The sequence below is a fragment of the Sebastes umbrosus genome, chromosome 1 (genome assembly GCF_015220745.1).
Source record: "Sebastes umbrosus isolate fSebUmb1 chromosome 1, fSebUmb1.pri, whole genome shotgun sequence".
Taxonomy (NCBI): domain Eukaryota; kingdom Metazoa; phylum Chordata; class Actinopteri; order Perciformes; family Sebastidae; genus Sebastes; species Sebastes umbrosus.
In genome coordinates, this window is record NC_051269.1 from 34,310,182 (window position 1) to 34,332,282 (window position 22,101).

At 40.1% G+C, this 22,101-nt stretch overlaps 1 protein-coding gene across 5 annotated transcripts in view; it reads left to right on the top strand.

Annotated features, from left to right (window-relative positions):
* The window catches only part of slc2a9l2 (solute carrier family 2 member 9, like 2), a 139,917-nt gene that overhangs the window by 84,230 nt on the left and 33,586 nt on the right, over nt 1-22,101 (top strand). The window lies entirely within an intron of this gene.

Sequence of the window (22,101 nt, forward strand, 5' to 3'; positions counted from 1 at the left end):
AATATTTTGTTTGATAAAAACACGTTATGAAGTTTGGAAATGAGTACATCTTTCTTTTTTCAATACATTTTGGACTGAGGACTGAGACGGTGGCACACTTGGTGGTGGCACCCGCTGTGTGTGTATTTTAGTTTTTTTAAATAATTAATGAAAAGATGAACCGACCGTGTTGTCACTTTTCACGTCAACACACACAAAGCAGATGGATGAGTTTTTTCCGTAGTCTTTGCCTCAGACAGACCGTCTTCTCATGGACGTTTTCATTTTGTTCTGAAGGCTGAACCCGCTGTTAGAGCTCTGCTGCCACTACCAGAGACTGGAATTCCCAGACTCTCTGAACGTGGGATTTCCCGAACACCCGCTTCAACGGGAGGAAATCTCGCAGCGCTCCTTTTGCACTACGGACTGGAGGCCTTGGAGCGCTCCAAGGCCTCCAGTCCGTCAAAATGACTGACGGCCTTCAGATTTTTCAGTGACGAAAAAAAATTTGGTTAACGCGACCTCTGATGAGCTTCATTTTCTCCTAGTAATAACAGTTACAGTTTTGCATATATTGTCACATAATGAAAGCTTTATCGGGCCAGGAGTGTACAGAATATTTTCCCCTTTTTCTGAAGGAATTTTGGAGGCATTTGATGACTGGTTATTACAAACACTCAGGGGGACTTGATGCCTGGTCCCCCGCGGCGATTACGCACTTGTTTCACATGAGCTCACACACACACACACACACACACACACACACACACACACACAACTACTTGTATTGATACATGTCGTAATCACAGAACCCTACACCTTTTGAAATGTATGCCTCTTGAAAATAAAAGATAACACTCAGTTTTCATCATTCAGCACCTCAAATTGTTTATGGTGAAAAGTCTCCCTCACTGTGTCAGTCTCAGTGGGTTTGATTCTAGGGCTGGGCCATATGCCTTATAAATAATATCTCAATATTTGAAGGCTATATCGCAATATCTAACCATTCAATTATTGAGAATTATTACATTTTGACCATGTGTTTCTATATTAACCAGCGCAGCTTTTCTGGCCTTTACGGCCCAGGAAACTCACAGATCAATTACATGCATTTTAAATCTTCTCAATGAGTGAGATACACACACACACACACACACACACACACACACACACACACACACGGAAGAGATGAGACAAGAAGCAACAGTCGGAAAAATAAGTGGCGTGCTCAAAGAAAGAGAAAAGCAGACAGCGAAAACAGAGCTTTTTTATCTAGAATGGACAGACTCTTAGAAGTCCATTCTTCCCACAGGCAGTTCAAAAACCAGTATGTCTCATATGTTCAGAGCCCTTTTTCGATTATTAAAAGCGATAACGTCTTTTTTGAAGTAGAGGCTGGCGTCTTCCATCACCTTTTCCGATCTCAACACCTTTAAACTCGCTTCGGCGCTTCACTTCTTCTCCGCTCTCTCCGGGCTGTTTCCCTGTTCACTGCTTCCCTCCGGATACAAAAACACACGCCCCATGCGCACATCCATGCTCATGCAGTGTTTGATTTATCTTCAAAATTATATGTAACAGTCGTGGGATGAGATAAAGAAATACCTCAGGCTGGACGAATTCTGTTAAAGGCCTCGGCACCCGAGGGAGCAAAATATCACAGGCGACCACAGCAGTCACTTGATGATGGATGATGCCGAACCCGGGGAGTGTGAGCGAACCACTCAGATGGTAGAGCTGTTATGAAGCAAACTAGCACACTCATTTAGATAATAGTGGAGTGAAATGCAACAAGATGTAAGGCAAAATGGAAAATAGACAACTCATAAAACTGTTCTCTAGTGAAATGCTTAATGGAATCCGTAAGTCTTAAGAAATTAGTTTTTCAGCAGTAATTTCTCGATGTGATTTTGAATTACAAGCTGCAGTTTATTTGTTGGGCTAATTGCTATTTGAAATACTGTTTAAGGGGAATGATAGTGAGAGTAAACCTCATTAAATCCAGCACAGCATGCATCTATTCAGCACCACTGCAACACATTACTGCAGTCAGATAAAATCCATGTATTATAAGGTCAACTATTAAAAACGTGAAGGATAAAGCTGTGTTATTTTGCATTTTTATTATCAACAAAACCAACAATACATGTGTACATACTCTGTGCAATAGAAGTCCACTGTTAATATAATAAAGCAATTCCATAGCAATAAAAAACACTTCAAAGCCATAGCATTGCACTGGGTGACATTTTCCTTCATTATAATGCAGTCGCAGTGTTGTTTCAGAATAAACTACAGTAGCTCTACTCATTGTAATGAAGGTGTATGGCACCACAATTAAAGTATATGGCTCTTTAATGTGTTTTTCAACAGTTTTTAGAAGACTTTGGGCATTATCTTTCAGGAGAATAGCCTTATTGTCAGTTTGATGACTGCACATATGTAAATGTTTTATTGATTTGGAATAGGTTTCTCCCAATAAGTGTACATTTAGATTAAAATGCAGTATAAAGGAGCACATAAACCCTCCAAGTGATACTCTAAAAACAGTCACCACCTGCTGAAAAGGTGTCTCTCTTTCTTGCCAAAATATTCCCTTTGAGCTTTGGGGCTTCAACAATATAAGCAATAGTGCGATATGGACACATTATATTAAAGAAGCAGGAGTTTCTGGCACAACTTCACTTCCAAGGTGCATGGAGAAGAGAAAAAGTTGGAAGAGGTCAAAACTCCAGCAACACTTGTACAGTATTATAGGAAGTAAGACCAACCCGTTTCAGCTTGTGACCTTCATCAGTGTCATGATCATGGGTCACACATTATGTTGTATTATTAATATTGGTAACTTTGAGCAAATATGATAAACATATAGCTAAAACTAAGGCAGTCTGTATGTAGTCTAACTGTTTGGCTTAGTTTGCCACGTATCTTAAATTTCTTGTAAATGATCTGCTAGCTGAGACAAACCAGCCCCTCCTCCCTCTACCAGCGGTAACGTTACCTGCAGGCAGTGGTTCACATCAGCAGAGGACAGGAGGACAGAGGACAGGAGGAAGGACTGATACTGACTGTTGTCCGTTCTTTATTCTTTCTTAACTTCACTCAGGAATATTATTTATTTTATTAACAATTTAGATTAATTTCTAGTGAAATATTATTGGGTTTATATAGTGATTTATAACATTCAGTTATATTTAACGTATAAATAAATCCTAATCTTGTTCTGAATATATAATTTTTTTAAATAATATATTAAAAAGCAATTATTCAGTAATGAAAAAGAACCGATGAGAGTATCGATAAATAATCGAAACGATAAAGAGTATAAAAGAGTTGTAGTATCAATAAAATCCTAATGATACCCATCCCGACTCTGTGTTCTCCTGTGCTCCTAATGGCATTTGTAAGATTTTAATATGCCTGAAGGAAAACAACCAATCAGAGCTGAGGAGTCTCTAAGAAGCTGTCAATCAAACTCCGATCAAACTGTCAAACTCGGCAGCGCTGATCAAATAAGAATCAAGATTCTGTTACTGTAATGCCTATTTCCCGCCTCAAATGTTTTCAGAAACATCTTGTAGTGTACTGTTTAGCTGTAAAATGAGAACGTTTGCTGGGCGATGTTTGGTTTTGGCTGGACTGTTTTCAACATAGCAGCCAGGTCACAAACGTTCTCATTTAACAGCCAAACAGTACACTACAGGATGTTTCTGAAAACATCGAGAAATAGGCATTAAGGTAGCAGAATCTTGATTTGTATTTAATCATTACTGCCTAGTTTGACAGTTTGATCGGAGTTTGTGAGTGATTGACAGCTGCTTAGAGACTCCTCAGCTCTGATTGGTTGTTTTCCTTCAGGCATTATCTGTCTCATACACTACTGTCAGGATATAGTGACAGTTTTATAAAAATAACTATTTATCATATTTGCTCAAAGTTACCGACAGCAACTTTAAAGCCAAATTTTGATGAAATTACAAGTGTTATACACAAATGGACAGCAGAGAAGTAGATCATGCTGCTGGAGTGCTTTGAGAAATGTCTTTTTCCACATGGGAATCTATTGTAACTAACAAAGGGGGCGAGTTATTGACACAAAAAAAATAGAGTTTGAGTGGAGAATCACTTTTAATTGAAGTAAGTCAATTATATAGCAGTCAAATTCTGATTCGTGGCTCAGCTGAAGTAACATTAAATACCATTTTACACCTGCCCTGTTATACCTAATGCATTTTTTCTCACATCTTTCTCTCATTTGGAAAGCACAGGCCCATAAACTGCGGTATGTTCTGTTTTTGACATGCACCACACTTTTAATTGGCGTGGGCAGCTGCTGGAGCTCCTGGTGAGAAATCGTAAGCAAATCTTTCACAGGTTGACATATTTTCAGATGGTCTGAGTCAGATGATTGACAAGCGGAAACTGCTGTCTGCTGAAGCAAATCCATTCTTCTGCCAAACACCAGAACGAGTGAGGAGTACATGGGGCAGATATATGTATGTCTTTTCGTGGTTAATTGGGTCCTTTCGCTGCTGGGGGCTGGAGCAGGGAGTCACTGTATAGGTTCCTGAAGCTAACCATTTGTTAGCAAATGGTATGGAGATCATACTTTGATGTTTTAGAGCATGGCAATAGTTATGTTAATTGTTGCAGAATAGTTCCATTCCTGTATTTCCCTTTTTGTAATTTAGTCACCCGATTCGACTGTTATCAGGCCATCAAATAGGCGCTATAGATGTGGGTCATTAGGGGCCTACTACATTGTAAAAGTGAAAGTGAAACTTAAAAGCAACACGTTCTAACATGTTGTAAAACTGAATGAAACGTTACGTTTTGAACACAAACAAAAAAGCTTCTTTAGGTTTAGGCAACAAAACCACTTTGTTAGGTTTAGGGAAACATCGTTTTTTGTCTTAAAATGACTGTTTCAAAACTGAAAGTGAAACTTAACGCTTGTGAACACAAAGATAAAACGATTTTGATTTCACATGGGATCCAAATTCCGGCCTCCTGGATGAAAGCCCTGTGTTTCGTGTCCCATCCATCGCCCACAAACCTTCACGCTGTCTATACTACAGCGCCTGACTTCGCTTGTGCTCCTGTCAAAATTAGTACGGTTGCTAGAGCACGCCGTCGTGTTTTTTTACACCTTCTTTCAGTTATCTACCATGTGAATAGATAATAAAACTATTGGGTGTAGCAGGGCCCTTCTGACCCACATCTATGGGGGCTTATAACCACAGATAATGTCTATTTAATGGCCTGATAACAGTCTAATCGGCTGATTTAGTGCATCAAAAATGTGCTTTCTGAAGTTCTTCTACAGTATTCTTTTAAAAGCTGACATTTAGACTTTATTTTAGACCATTGCAATTTAAAAAAAAAAAAAACAGTTTGGCATTTGAACTCAAATCGAAGGTTCGTGGCTCTTTTTGGCTTCTTCCAGCAGGCATCTCATTAACTGGAAATTGTGGATTCTCTCTTTCTGACTCTCCTGTTGAATGTGTCAGATTCTGCCACCTTGTCAAACCAGAGAAAACAACTCTCCCCGAGCTGTTTCACAACCCCTTTAATGCTGATGCCTATATATGAAAAACTAACAAGACCAGATATAACAAAGTTACTAACAAGATCAGATTCGGCTCTGTTTCTGCATTCTGCACGGGGAATGGGGATGACAGCTGGCATTTTGATGAGCGCTGTATACATTCTGACAACTGGAGCTGTCGATGTAGATGGAATCACACTAGGAAGAAGTCGATAAATATGAACCTCCTGAGACGTGAGAAGTGCATATTTTTATTGCATCATAGTCCTCAGAGGGCTGTTTATTCTATCCTGTCGATGAGTAAATAGTATCAACACTGAGCAGGTTGTCACTGTTCCCATGTGCGACAGCAGAGACCGACACTTCCCCAAAGATGCACTGATGTGTTCATCAGCTTTTCCCCGTGGTACTTTCATTTAACGTCCTTCACAGCGAGGGTTTGCGATGACAAACACCTGCAGCGTGATCTCCTTTCATATGTTCAGTTTTACTTTAATTATTGAGAAATGAAAGTGATTTCTTTTTGCCTTTTTTGGTGTCATTTTGCTCTGGAGATTTTGCAGATGGGGGCTCTAGTTTCCTCTAGTTAATGTGATGTTTATGTGGCGGTGGCATTTCGTAAATTCACAATAATTAACATCCTGTGATTGTTCTTCCCATTTATGAGGTGATTGAGTGTCATGAACATATGGGGAATAGATGCAGTTAAAAGCAGCTGCTTCTGAACGTTTGATGCATGCAGCGTGAGTTCAAATTTGATGTGCAAATGTATTCGCAAATTATGATTATGTCCTTAATGAGTTCTATTTCATTTGCAGTGTCATTCTGTGGTAGCCATCTCATCAAGGGAAACAATATTCTCGGCTTGTGTCTCACTCAACATTTGGTGCAGGTACATCATACTTTATGGTCCTGCAGCTCCTGGTGACAGCAGTGACTCAGCAGCAGTCGCAGTAGTTGTTGCTCCACAGTGCGAATTACTTGGATTTAAAGCTCAGCCCTTGTTCTTCCTCTGTAGACATAATTTGCATGGCTTTTTTTTCTCCGTAAGCGGGCATTCACGTTAAAAACAGCCCTGTGTTAAAGCTGAAGTAGGCGAGATTGGAGCAAACATGATTAAAAAAAGTTATTTTAAAAAAACGGTCGCTATATCGTGACAGTAGTGGATGAAACAGGTAGCCTGGAAAATAATCATGTGTCTCTGTGTCCTCCGGTGCTCCTAACGGCATCTGCAATATTTCACAGACCGGAGGAAAACAAGCAGTAAGAGCTGACCTGAGGTCCGCTGTCCAGCTGCTGTCTATGAGAGCCAGCTGTCAATCACTCACGAACTCCGACCAAACGGCCAAACTAGGCCGCGCTGATCAAATATGAATCAATATTATGTTACGTTAATGCCTATTTCTCGCCTCAAATGTTTTCAGAAACATGTTCTAGTGCACGGTTTAGCAGTAAAATGAGAAAGTTTGTGTCACAGCCGCCACTGTAAATTCTTTTGAAGGAACGCCAAGTTCCCGTCACATGACTGGAGCACAGCCAATAGGAACGCTCTCTCTCTGAAATGACATGTGATTGGTCAAAGTCTCCCGTCACGGGCTAGATTTTTTAAAGCCTGAAAACAGAGCCATGATGAGGTGCAGAAGTCTAGTTTTCTCTCAGAACACTTGAATTACAATATGCTGAAAGGTTATTATGGAATTTTGGCCCAATGATGCCAAAAATATACTGCCTACTGCCACTTTAAAACAGCCAGGGTGAGCTGCATTGGTGTTTGAGTTACAGGTGGGTGAATGAAATACGAACCATGAAATCCAGTTAAAGTAACAGATTGATGTGTTTTGGCTTATCAGACGCCAAAACACTGCATTTATAATACTCACAGACAGGATTATTTATTTTATGTTTTGGCATGACATTTATGAGGTAAACAGTAGAAATGTGATTCTTAGGGATGCACCGATCCAACTTTTTCAGTCTCGATACCGATACCGATACCTGGGTATCGGCCGATACCGAGTACTGATCCGATACCAGTGTTTAATTAATAAGCTGTATGCCTCACTGTGTGAAAGTGACTGGGATCATTCTCTTATGTGAAAGGAAACATCAGGCCTGACTTAAACATTGCTTTCCTAACTTTGTAAAACAAAATTGAACAGATAAAGACATAGCCTAGATATAAATTTACTGAATTGTATTAAAATAATAAATCGTACACCATTAACTTGGTAAAACAAATCTTAAAACATTAACAGGAATTACAATTCAAGTGTAAACCTTTTTTTTAATGCAGCAACAAATTGGTCAAAACATAAACAGGAATTCCAGCATATAATGTTTATAGTATATAGACATAGAATTGAATAGAATATACCGATACCCGATCCAGCTATTTGAGTCAGTATCGACCCGATATCCAGTCCGGTATCGGTGCATCTCTAGTGATTTTTCTGCATTAGGCTCGAGTAGGCATGACTCAAGCCCTAATGGAAAAATACGACCCACATCTAGAAACCGACCGATCAGAATACGACATGAAATGAAGCAGAATACACTGGCCGACAAGACCTTTCTGAAGTGCCAAAATGAAACATAAATGCAGCTCAGATGGATGACGTGCCTCTGCTCTCATATACTTATTTCTATCATACAGTAGGTCAGTGGTTTCCAACCTATTTTCCTAAAAGCCCCCCAGGTTGGGAACCACTGCAGTATAGGGCTACGATTCACCACACATTCATTACACAATCTGACAGCCTCAAATTAATATCATACACTCTGATACAGATTGCGACCAAAATTTGATTAGATCCATGTCACACAGTGAGACGTAATAAACTTCCACGATCATCGTTGTCACACAGTCTAGAGACATGCAACATGTGATTCTGTACGTTTTCCATAAGCGTGAGAGTTTATGTGTCTGTATGTGTGAGTGTGTGTTCAGCCTGCTCAGATCTAGTGGGGAGAGAGGGTTGGCAAGGTGAGACCAACAGCACAGACACTCGGCACAGTGGCCCCTCGTTCATCATGGTATCGTACTTTCGGATCTGATCCTAATTTGTAATTGATGTGTTGTATAAAACAGAGATTAGACTGTTGACTGTTGCCTAGGATGAAAATAAACATCACACCCATGCCGCCAACCTGCACGCTTGAATACCTAAATCTGTGTGTTGCGGGTTTGTCGTGCAACTCCAGGGAGCATGTGCAGTTTGATTATCCAGCATTACAAAAGCTCATATCCTCCCTCACTTTGTGTACAGTACAAACTCATCTCAACTCCTTTTTTCACCTTGTCCCACTCCCTCTATGTCTTCCCTTTTAGTCAGCCTATTTTGTGATCTAAAGCGAGCAAGGGGTGAGGGATCAATGAAAGCTACAATCGAAAGGCCCTCACAGCCAAAAAAGAAAGTGTTGTCACAATAAAGTTTTCTCACTTTGAGCAGGTGACAGCATCGATCCCTAAAAAAGAGGTGCTAATAAAGTGCTTTAAAAGGACTGACGGTGGAGTCAGATAAAAATACATTTGTGACCCAGCATTCTTTGATCTTATTTATTCTGAGAAGCACTCCTCATTTCCCTTATCAATTAGAGCTGATGCTTTTCATCCTTTCCTAATTAAAATAATAAAAATGCTTTATGCTTGTCTTTATTTGACAACTAGGGCAGGACTGTAAACCAACAATGAAACAATAAAAGCAGAAGATCCGCAAGCAGAACACTTTTTAGATTCAAACAACAAATTCCTTTTGATGTTAGTTTTTTTCTTTTGCTATAGAGCACCTAGAGTGTCTGACCCATGCAACCTCCCACTCACTGCACTGAATAGTGGAATACACAAAAGCACACACGCATTTTGTACAGTACCCTTGCTGGCAAGGAGTAAAAAGTAGACATAATATTACCTCCATAGGTTTATATAAATTGGAACTGTATATAAATTTATTTTGCCGCCATTTTAGGAATTTCATTCCCGATTTTAGGGAAGGTGACGTCAAGGAGAAAACATTTTACATGAAACCATACACTATACTGCCGTTTTGAAGACTCAAGTTCTGTATTCTGGCCGTCACCATCTCGGTCTTTTGCAACCAGAAGTGACACGAGAGGGTGGAACTAAGAAACAACCGAATGCTGTTAGCGACCTGTCAATCACAAGGTAGCCACGCCCTGAAGCATACCCTGCTTTATGGTCTATTTGACTCTAAATGGGACCATAATTTACTAAATGAACATCATGCTGTATTGAAGAAGACTTGAAACTAGCAATTGAGACCATAAACTCATGTTTACAATATTTACTGATGTAATAAATTGGGTGAGAAGTAGGGTCATTTTCTCATAGACTTCTACACAATCAGACTTATTTTTGCACCCGGAGTTGCCCACTGCTGGCTATTAGAAAGCCGGTGTTGCACCCGGAGTTGCCCACGTCTTTTCCCTGCATCTGTCCAGTCTGTTCTGTATGCTCTGGGTGCTTTAGGGTGCTGAAGGGGTGCAACTTAGAGAAAGAGGGGAAAAACAATGCAGTGATACATGCAAAATGTGAAGGCATAAGCGCTCTTCATGTTGTCAATGGATTATTTTTACTCCTGTTTTCATTTGCTCGGCCCACCTATCGAGCAATTTTTAGGCACAGCAGGCACAGTTGGTACCTTCATTAATTATTAAAATCTTGCGGCACACTGAGAACGAACAGTAATTGAATTTCTGTTCCTTTTCTACTCAGTTATGTTTCCGTTTCACACATATTTCAGGTTTGTACAGTGAGATTATTTGTGAAGCTGCAGCTCTCTTTAAACTTTAAAACAAAACTTCAAACCCCATTTCCTCTGGATAATCAAAATCTGTCGTGTCAGCATTTTCGGATGCTCACCTGGCGTTATGCTAGATGATGCACCTATATGGATATTTTTTTAGTCTCACATAATCAGTTCAACAAAACGGGCACCATACTGTATTTGTACTGTTGAAAAATTGTTTTCCTTGGCCTCCTCTGAGAGGTCAGGCTCAGCAACACACATAATGTTCTGCTTCCAATAACTTTCCGAATAACTCACTAACTTCTCTCCTAACTTGAATAGAAGTCAGTGGAGGGCGGGAGCGTCTTTTGTATGTGCCTTGACATTATGGCTTTTTAGTTGAAGCCTATAACTGTAGCCTTCATTCCCTTTGGGGATCAAATAAACTGTTTCACCGCAAGCTGTGTGACACATTCATCCTCATTCAAAGGTGAGGAGTCTCTCTTCATCTTTACAATTGCATGATCTGGTCAGGATTTAAACAAAAGAAAACATTTGCTAACTTCAGCAGCAAACTAATAAGCCCACCTGGTGTTTCTAAATGTTATTCATGAGTTAAAATGCAAATGATATTCTTTTGTGCACTACGGTGAGACGCCGCTGCCTGGAGTTAAATATGGAAAAGCAACTGAGGTAGTCACTATAGATAGACACATTGTTCAATGATAATTGTTGTTATTGTAACTGTCAAATCACACTGAACCCTTCATTGTCATAATGTAAATCGTGCATCAACAGTAGAAAATTGCTTGGTCCTCACCGTTTACAGGCAGATCACGATACAAATGCTCCCCTAGTTTTGTTTTCCTTTTCCTTTTCCTCTTCCTCTTCTTAAATAAAATACTTGTGCACTCACACTGAAACACTTTATTGGTTTTGATGTTTGTTAATTAATTCAAGAAACAGCTTAGCTAAGCAAATCAATTACTGCTGCCTCTCACTCACCTAACAGTAAAGGGTATGCCATGTTGAGCATTTTCAATTAGCTCTTAAAGCTGCATTAAACAGCAGTTTGTAGGATCTGCAGGATTTTAGCATCTCTTAAACATTACAGGAAGTCATTTGACATTTCATTAACAAATTGCAACCTTAAGCTATTTCTTATTTCCTATTTTTTTATGTTGGTCTCACATACGCATAAGTAATGTGCTGTATAGTTCACTTAGAGTACTGTACATACAGTAACAAGTGGTGGAATGTAGTTAAGTTCATTAAGTGTTTCCATTTTCTACTGCTTTTCAGAGGAACATATTTTACTTTTTACTTTTCATTTATTTGACAGCTTTAGTTACTATTTAAGTCATGCACCTTTATTTCACCCATTACTCGTCCGGCTACTGCAACGCATCGGCTACTCTGTCTCTCTTCCCACTTCCCAGTGGGCATTGCGTATCTACTTGCAACACATGTCACGCATTGACGATTGACAGAGTCAGATACATTTATTATTAAGTTATATAATATCATCAATCATTATTTTTTATTTTATTTTATGCTTGTTTTTTTTTGTTTTGTTTTGTTGGTATGTTTGTGAGTCTGTCTGTAGATGTTACCTTTTTGTTTGTGATGAAAATTATTAAAAGAAGAAGAAGAAAAAAAAGTTACATAATAATGCAAAACTAATCAGACTCCGACCCAAACTCGGAGCTTTATGCCAGGTTGCTGAGCTCTACAAAGAATACTACTTCTTCAGAGCAGGACATATGAGTTACTGTAAGTGAGGAACTTCCTACTCTCTCTCTCTCTCAGCTAATAGTACAGTAGCTGTTTTGCGAAACTCCGATCCATAAAATGAAATTAGAGCCACATTGGCCACAACATCAAGGACCATCCGCGGGTTGAATCTGTTTTTTCTAATCATGGCTGTGGGAAATATTTTATTTTGGATGTTATCGGCGCTTTGATGGGCAACAAATTAAATAATAGCTGTTGTGTCACAAATAATCTGTGTTGTGGAATTAATTCAATTGTAATTGTCACTTCCACCTTAAAGGTCAGCCCACCTTAAGTGCGTCTGAGCCGGAGTTGTTGCTAGCTTCGGGGCTAACCCCCTTCACTTTAATCAGCAGGTGGCAAGCAAGACACGGAAACATGGCTTAGGTCTTGAGGAGTTCTAGCATTTATTCAGCGACAAATAAACTGTACACATACTGCACTGCTACGTTCACAGCTATAACGTTACTGATAACTTCATATTAACCATCACACACACGCTCTGTCTCTCTCAACCGGACACTCGCTAACGTTACGCCGGGCTTGCAATACACTGGAGGAAACCCTGACAGAGTACGCCAGGCAGACACACAGCTGACATCCTCGCAGCTAAACTAATTGATGCAGTGGAGACTAAAGTGGCTGCATGTGTCCACAACAATGCAAGCAACATTGCTGCTGCTAACTCTCCCGGACTCAGTTGCCTGTTTTGTGCAGGCACTGCAGCTGGCGGGAAATGATGGATTTAGCCTGTTAGTGCATCGCTTTATCGTTGCAGCTGGGCGGCTTGTAAGGCACTTCAATCACAGCAGTCCTGCATGCAACACACTAATCTTGTCGGTTAATGTCACAGAGCCGTAAAGTGGTATTGGATGCGGTTGTATCGGATGTATGAGTACACAAGCACAGTCTCTGACCCGATACTGGTAACGGTATCAGTGCATCCCTAGGTGTAAACATAAATTAAGTTTAACTGTAACTGTTTTTAGTACAATTTTGTGCTTTGGTTTGCATTTAGAAGCAAAAAGGCAGGATAAATCCATCAATTGTGACACAAATTAGAGTTTCCCCTTTTGCACGAGTGAATTCTTGCTTGAGAGCTATATGGACTTGTTTTCAGTCATTGTATTCACAGCATGGTGGAGCGGACCCTGTGGTCACATCATATACAGCTGGACGGTGTATTCACTCAATTCTCCTGGGAACAGAAAAGACCATATAGGTGGAAGGAAGATAGAGAGGGGGTTACAAAGTGCTGACAGACAGGCCATAGAGGATGAGACAGAAGACCATTGAACAAGATGAATCACCTTTCACCTGGGAGTGTGGAAACAATCACATGTCGGGCAGCCACACTACTCACTGTTCTGAGAGTTAGCAGGTAATGAGAGATACCAGAGGTGAGACGTGCACACGCCCTGACAATAGTGACATCCGCTGCTTTTTAGAAGCCAAAAGCAATATATTCAGGGACAGAAGTGATGAGAGAAGATTGATCTCAAGCTAAGGTGAAACTTAATGATGCGTGGCACTCAGTATTGGATCAAGATTCAATTGAAAGAGAAAAAGAAATGAAGGAAGACGTAAAGGAGTTTGTGAGGCAGAATTAATCTCTGAACACCTAAATTTATATGTGTGTGGGTGAGTATTTGGGTGTTTGGTGGCTCTAATCATCTTTGTGTTTATCACCCCATTAGGTTAATGTCTTGTTATATATCTTTTCTTTATAGTACACCGACATGCAGTTGCTACTGTTTAATATTCCTGTCCTGCCATACTGTATGTGGTTTGTCATTTAGATTTATGAGTGAGTTAGATTTATGCCGCATTAACATTTAGCACAAAAACATAAATCCTCTTCATAAATCTCAAGAATTCCCTGTAATTCTCAGTTGTCCCAGTTCGATCGCATCCCATATATAATTGGAGCCTTCCGGGAAGCAGAGTACTGATTGTTGTCGTTCCTCGCCTAGTTTCACCCCAATCATATTGCGGTGCTTCCCAAGGCTGATATCTCCTGTCAGACTGACTTATGTAATATTCCCCCTTGTGTACAGAGACCCCTGAGAGGTGTTTACTAAAAAGCAGGAAACAATGTTTTCTTCACACATTTTTTATGACCGTGACATTGATCTTCTGCCAGGAGCCTCCCCTCTGCAGGGAAGGATTTATTCTCCTTGGGGTCCTGAAACATTCGCTATGGAAGAGTACACTTGAGACGTCCTCGCTCGTGGATTCATCCCTCGCTCCACTTCAACAGCGGGAGCAAGTTTTCCTTTTGTTGGAAAGAAAGACTGAGGGCTCGGCCCCTTGTATCGACTATACGCTTTTTCACAACATCACAGTCAAGAACTGTAATCCCCTTACCATGCTCACCTATTGAACATCTTAAAGAAATACTTCACCGTGTTACCTTGAAATCTTGAAGAAAAATTTTCTTTTTCTTGCATGCCTCCGCGGTGAACAGGGAATAAAAAAAATAGAAAAGCTGCGTTTAGCAATAGCATAACTATATCAAAACATCCGTTTACAAACTCCCACAGCTCGCACAGTACAATCAAAGTCTCATTTATCCAGTCGTATGCTCAGTACAAACACATGCGTCTTTGCTAAAACCATACTATTTAAAACACTTATGCATAAACAGTCTCATGCTTGCGCAGGTGCACTATTCGTCTGTGCGAGTGCGGATGAGTCCGAATGAGTCCGAAAGTGTTTTAAATGAGTGAGGTTTTAGTGAAGACCCATGTGTTTGGGAAGTACTGAGCATACTACTGGATAAGTGAGACTTCGATTATACTGCATAAGTTGTGTGAGAGTTTGTAAACAGATGTTTTGATAGGGCTGTCAAAGTTAGCAATAATAGCACGTTAACGCAAATTTGTTTTAACGCCGCTAATTTCTTTCACTATTTCTACGCAACTTATGATTTTTAAGGTTGTAGCGGGCTCAGTTTTAAAACTAGAGTGAAGATTGGCATCATATGAAACTAGAAAACCTAAAGAAATGATGTCATACTAGCTTGTCGAGAAGGAGGCTAAATAACGCTCCAAAGTTACGCTAAATATTTTCATGGTCATTTTCATGGCCATTTTCAAAGGGGTCCCTTGACCTCTGACCTCAAGATATGTGAATGAAAATGGGTTCTATGGGTACCCACAAGTCTCCCCTTTACAGACATGCCCACTTTATGATAATCACATGCAGTTTGGGGCAAGTCATAGTCAAGTCAGCACACTGACACAGTATGTGGTGATGCTATTTGGCCTCGTCCACACTCTAGTTGCCTTTCAGGGTTTGAATGAAGAACGCCCTCCAAGAGATTCTTAAAATATTTGTTTTTGTCAATTCAAATTAATTTTTTTGTGCTCTCAGTAAGCATATGCTCAAAAATGTCTGGACCGTTGAGCAGAAACAATTTGGGTTTTGGAAACATCTACCTCAGATTAATTTTAGCTGCACCAGTACTCTGACTAGCAAGAGGAATGCTATTATAAATGCACACAGTTCAAAAGCTGAACTATTGAAGAATTAAAGTGCAGCTTTATTTTTGTCCCAGTAGCTACTGAGCATCTCTGACCCTACTCTTTTATAGTGGAGGACACCTCTGAGGCGGTACATTTATTCCTTTGTGACCGCAGGCTCCACATGTGCTCAATTAAAGTCCTCCACACAGTATCCTTCTGACTTACTGTATCCAACCCCGGGAAACCTTGGCCTTCCTCCCTCCCTCCACGGTTAATTCCACTATCATGGTTGTTGCTGACGGGATCTGCTCTTTTTATCCCACAGCCCAAATGACCAGCAACAAGTCAAACTACCAGCGTGATTAATCATCGTGTTTTCCGCCTCCATGGACCGCCATGTGATATTGTTTCTAATCGGGGCCACCAATGTGCGTCACGGCTCTGCTCTCTCGTGGGCAACACGACAACAACCTCTGGTTTCCGTCCGCAATCTATAGTCCAAGCTGAGAGAGCAAATGCAGTGTTTTACCTTAGCCAGTGTTTTTTCTGTTGAGAGCAGAATGTGAGCTTAACTCCCTGCAGTTTTCTGTCACAGACCTCAGAGAAAACAGGGTGGATTGGGTCGTCCAGCAGCTGAGAAGTTTAACTGCTGCAGTTTAGCCTCTGCGAGGGCACTACCAGTGTTTGTCTCTGCCAGGATAGGGCAGGTACATCATGTTAAAGAAGGTATCGTCATGGGATCTTCCTCTCAGTGTTACCATTTTGTGTAAAAATTTGTTTGATAATAATAAAGTTGAACTTTTATTTAAATTCTATAAAAGAAATTGACCTAAATGAGCTCAAATTTGACTTTCATTCTCCATGACTGAGCCAAGATGAATGTTGAATAGAAAAGAATAAACCTTTTGGCTAACAAAAAAAACGATAAAACAAGAAACAAGTCTAGCAGTCGACCACACCTACTGAACAAACCTGAAGAAGGCAACGCCAAAACGCTTAAGCTTATGTCTATTGTGATGTGAACCAATTAAACAAATGAAATGTTGGAAATCTGGGATGAGCTACCCTATCACATTTTTTTATGCTCATTGGATATTGGGTCTGGCACTCCACCGTGAATCTCGTTGCTAAAGCACAACTTCAGTGTAAAGGAAGTTTTTATCTCTGGCCCACTCCCCGCTGTCGGCTGTGGTCGTTTTGGCAGACTTTTGCAGCTTCACACCTGGCTTTAGTCACATTGCTGCTGTTTACAATTTGGTTTTATCAACAATTTTAATCTGTTCTGGGACCGCTCTTCTATGTTTAAACGCGCTTGACTCCACCCAGCAGGATTACGAAGGTTTGCTGCAAACGTGTTTTATTCCAGCCTCTCCAACTCCAGCCTGTGCTATGGGCCTCCGCACACATGTGCCGACACTAATTGACATCCACAGGGGCAGAGTGCTTTCAGTTTTGGCACCTCAGCAACCTAAGGAGCTTTTAAAACCACCCATTTTTAATTACCTATTTTATGTAGGCTAATAGCAGGTCTCATGCTCCCTACGCTTTTAATAGCCATGTTTCTAATACTCATGTCGGACGATGCAAATCCTGTTTCGGCCACTCTCGTTACTTTGGCCTGCTCAATATAAGGTCTCCTGTCCAATAAATATTTTATTTGCTAGGATTTTATCATCTCTAACAAAATTGACTTTTTTATGTTTAATGTTGGTGACTCTATCCTCCTGATAGAATCCTCACCCCACAGGTCGTCTGGTAGAGGGGGATACGTCCAGTGGTTAACACATCAATTGCTCACTCATCTCCTCGGGTGACTTTTTATCCTTTGAGTCACTGTGTTTCACTATCAGAGGGAATCACAATACTGCATTTTAATTTGTAGACCCCCTAAATCTGGCTTTCTTGAACAGGTCTCTGAACTCTCTTTGGTAATGCCCAGCTGTGATAGAGTTCTGATTGTGGGAGATTTTCATATACATATTTGTTCTGATAATCTTTTAGCCATAGAGTTTTTAAACATTGTTGAGCTTTTAATTTTAGTAGAATTGTCACAGGGTCTACTCACAACAAGGATCACGTCCTTGATCTTGTCCTTTCACATGATGTTAGTGAATCAGACATTTGTGGTACAAAATAATTTAAGCCAAACCCGGTATGCTCTCGGATTGTTAAAACCTCCTCTCCGGCCAACTTCACAGACGCTCCCCTGTCATCCTCAGTTGACATTGGCTCAAGTCAAATAATTTTAATAATACCTGCACCCAGAACCTGGACAAAATTGCACCATATAAGCGCCATAAAGCTTTCCTGCCTCGGCTAACTGACAGGATACGTCCCCTAAAGAGGGGCCGCCACAACTTTAGGGTTTTGTTCAATGTAATTAACTGTGTCACATGGCTCCTCCAAGTCAGTATGTACCTCCCCTGAGAAATACATTTTAACGTTCTTTGTCAACCGAGTTACTAGCATCAGAAAATACATTCCCCTCCTGCAGAGGACACAATTTTTTTTAAAACTACTGCCTTCTTTGAGTCCTTTGACACAATATCTATTGACTTAATCACTGAGGTGATTAATAAAATGAAGCCCTCTTTGTGGTGCTCTCGACATCCTGCCTCTGAGGTTTCTAAAGAAAGCATATGGATCGGTCAGCTCCTATATTCTCTCCATAATTAGCGTGTCATTATTGACTGGTTCTGTCCCTGCTTATTTTAAGAATGCAATTGCTCAACCTTTTCTAAAAAAAAAAAAAAACTCTTTAAACCCATAATCCCTGGATAATGTCAGACCAATTACCCAACTGCCCTTTCTCTCTAAGGTTCTGGAAAAAGTTGTCTCTGAACAATTGATTGCTTTTTTAAAAGAAGCAGACTCTTTCAGTTTTAGTTTTGTTCGATATAAGTGCCGCATTTGATACCGTTGACCGTTCTAGTTTATTGGAACGTGTCAAGCATTTGGTTGGCATCTCTGGTTCAGTTTTAAAGTGGATTTATTCCTATATACAAGATAGATCTTTTAGTGTAGCCATTGGCACCTCACAGTCATCCTCTGTGAAGATGACCTGCTTGGACCACTCTTGTTCTCTCTCTACATATTACCCCTGGGGCATATCATCCGAAGGCATAATGTGAGCTACCATTTCTACGCAGATGACACTCAATTGTACCTCTCTTTTAACCACAATGATATTTATCAAATTAATACACTTAATAACTGCATCCTTGACCTCAAATGCTTGATGGACCAATTTCCCTCGAAACGTAATTGACAATTCAGTTTTGTTGTATGGGAACCAGTGGGCAACTCCGGGGTCTGAAAAGTGAAGCCAATGCAGAAGTGCCCTAAACTTGCATTCTTTCTAACAGCCAGCAGGTGGCGACTCCTCTGGTTTCAAAAAGAAGTTTGATTGTATAGAAGTCTATGAGAAAATGAGCCTACTTCTCAGTTGATTTATTACCTCAGTAAACATTGTAAACTTGAGTTTATGGTCGCAATCACTATTTTCAAGTCTTTTTCTATACAGCATGATGTTCATTTTGTAAATTATGGTCCCATTTAGAGACAAATAAACCATAAAGCAGGGTATACTTTAGGGCGTGGCTACCTTGTGATTGACAGGTCGCTACCACAACGTTGTCTGGTCTGGGAGTTAATGATGGGAACGTAATTTTTAGGAGATCAGGCTGGTGCCCTGGTGATGGCGTTTCCATGATAGCTTTCTACATCAATCATATCAGCTCCAGTATCCAATTAGTCATAGATTTCCAATAAAAGGGTGCGTCTGTCCAATGAAAGACTTCCACTTAGGAATCCTCTTTACTCCTCAGTCCTCAGGGTAGGATTAGGAGAACTGAAATGTCCTTTTGATGTTGGACTTCAATCAAAAATCAGGACACATGGAAGCCTACTCATCCCTACCCAAATTTCACAAAACATCATGGATAATAAGCTTGCATTTACTATAACCACAAGCTGACACTGTATAAAATCCGAGTTTCTCTAAAGCAAACACTTGATTTATCCACCAGTCTTCATAAATAGCTCCAGATTCAGCTGCAGCTTTGCTATAACTATATCTATTTGTCTGAGGATGATTTATGACTCTGTTGTAATGACATTATTTATCTGCTGAAATGAGAGCAGCGACACCCTAATATTTTGCTATCAAACCGGGCCTGTCAACACAGTTTATTAAATGTTATGTACCCCACTCTTATCATTGTCAGTGTGTAACAGTTAACACCATGTTCTGCTTATCACACTTTGTCACATCAAAATAAAAAAAAGTGTCTGTTTCCCTCTGGTTGTATTTCGATTGCTGCCGGCGGTCGGTGCATTAAAGGTAGCATCGTACCTGTGACATAAATACACTGATAACTGTTGACCTACATTGTCAGTGTGTTTTTTTACTCTACAACTCCTCTTAAATAGTATGACTCATCACCTACTAATAGGTATGACTCATCGCATAGCTCATTATTACACCTGCTCTTCTTCTTTAGTTGTACTGTGCATTGGTTGATGTGTTGATTCCTCTCTGAGTGAAAAGTTCCCTTTATTTGCTAGATTTTGCAATTTACAGAGAAAAAAAACTTAGTTTACTTTATTTTGCACCTGTGAAAACTTAAAGACCCTTCATATAATCCTCAGCAGCATAGCAAGTTAAATACTGGTGCAGCACACACTGCTTAAGCCATTTCTGATCCTGCGGTTATGTCTAAATATAAGGGCTGTGAATCGATTTAAATATTTAATCGTGATTAATCGCATGATTGTCCATAGTTAATCGTGATTAATCACACATTTTTATCTGTTCAAAATGTACCTTAAAGGGAGATTTGTCAAGTATTTAATACTCTTATCAACATGGGAGTGGGCAAATATGCTTGTTTTATGCAAATGTATGTATATATTTATAATTGGACAGTTAACAACACAAACAAATGACAAATATTGTCCAGAAACCCTCACAGGTACTGCATTTAGCATTAAAAAAAATATGCTCAAATCATAACATGGTAAACTGCAGCCCAACAGGCAACAACAGCTGTCATTGTGCTGACTTGACTATGACTTGCCCCAAACTGCATGTGATTATCATAAAGTGGGCATGTCTGTAAAGGGGAGACTCGTGGGTACCAATAGAACCCATTTACATTCACATATCTTGAGGTCGGAGGTCCCTTTGAAATTGGCCATGACAGTTTTTCCTCGCCAAAATTTAGCCTAAGTTTGGAGCATTACTTAGCCTCCTTCTTGACAAGCTAGTATGACATGGTTGGTACCAATGTTTTTTTTAGGTTTTCTAGTTTCATATGATGCCAGTATCTTCACTTTAGCTTTAAAACTGACCTCGCTGCAACCTAAAAGCCGCAAGTTGCGTTAATGCATTAAAGATATTAGTGGCATTAAAACCAATTTGCATTGACAGCCCTACTAAATATTACATTGAAATGCTGTTTTTTGTTTGCTGATATTTCTGATTATTTTAAAGAATGTGAAGCTTTTAATTTAAAATCCAATAAACTCATGCATCGTGCTGCAGTTCGACTGTATGTATTTTCTGCATGAATGTCCAAGTGTTTGTCACTCTGCTCATGCCGCTGTATATGTGTCATGGGTGTTTCATGTGCATGTGTGGGAGGGCAGTATTCTGCTAGTGTGACATTATTATCCCATTATATAATTAGTCTTTATTTATAGCGTGTTGTCGGATAATATCACAAGCATACATCTGTGAGCAGTGGAGCAAGCCACATGAATCACTACAAGGGCAAAAGTAGTGCTACTACGTACAAAATCCTCTTAGATTGAGTCAAACAAATATCAACCATTCATTGCTGTTAGGAAAATGTGCCAGAAAATGAAAATCGAATCATTTATATTTCTGTATTTATAATTGTAGGGTATTAAAACATTTTTTTTTTAATTCTAACCTTCTCTCAGCCATGTAATAGGATTGCTGGTACACTGATAAACTATACAGATGAGCTAGTTAAAGCCCCTGTCAGAACCAATTGCGTCTGAAAAAAGCAGTGTCCCCTGGTGCTGCCTTCTCACCGCTGTCCTGTCATCTGTGGCTCTCTGCCTGAGGCACAACAGATCAAGGCTCTGGCACTGGTCGAGTGTGGCCGACCCCCCGGAAATGTGATGTCTCAAGAGGTCAAGCTGAAACAGAAGGCAGCGCACAAGCTCTTGTCACAAACCCAAACCTAAAAGAATAATTTCTGTCTGATCAACTTTGTGTTATTATGTCATTCGGGGTTGCTGATGTTATTTAGATCTTCTCTAGTTGAACTGTTAAATCTGTCACCACCAATGACTATCTGTTTAGTTGTCCTTTAATCCAGATCTAGTCCTCTTTATTTAGAGGGCCAGCCCTACAAACGCAAAAGTCTGTCATTGAGTGACTGACTGAGTGATGAAGTTACAGAATTGGTCAGCTGAGTGCTCTTTTAAAATGAAAAGGCGGGAACAGTCCTTTGTTTACGTTTTCAGGGGGGCGTGTCAGTGGTTCCACTCGCCTACGCGAGTGATCGCCTCTCTTCCCTAAATCTGTCTTTATTTTGTATCGACAACGGTTGGTTTA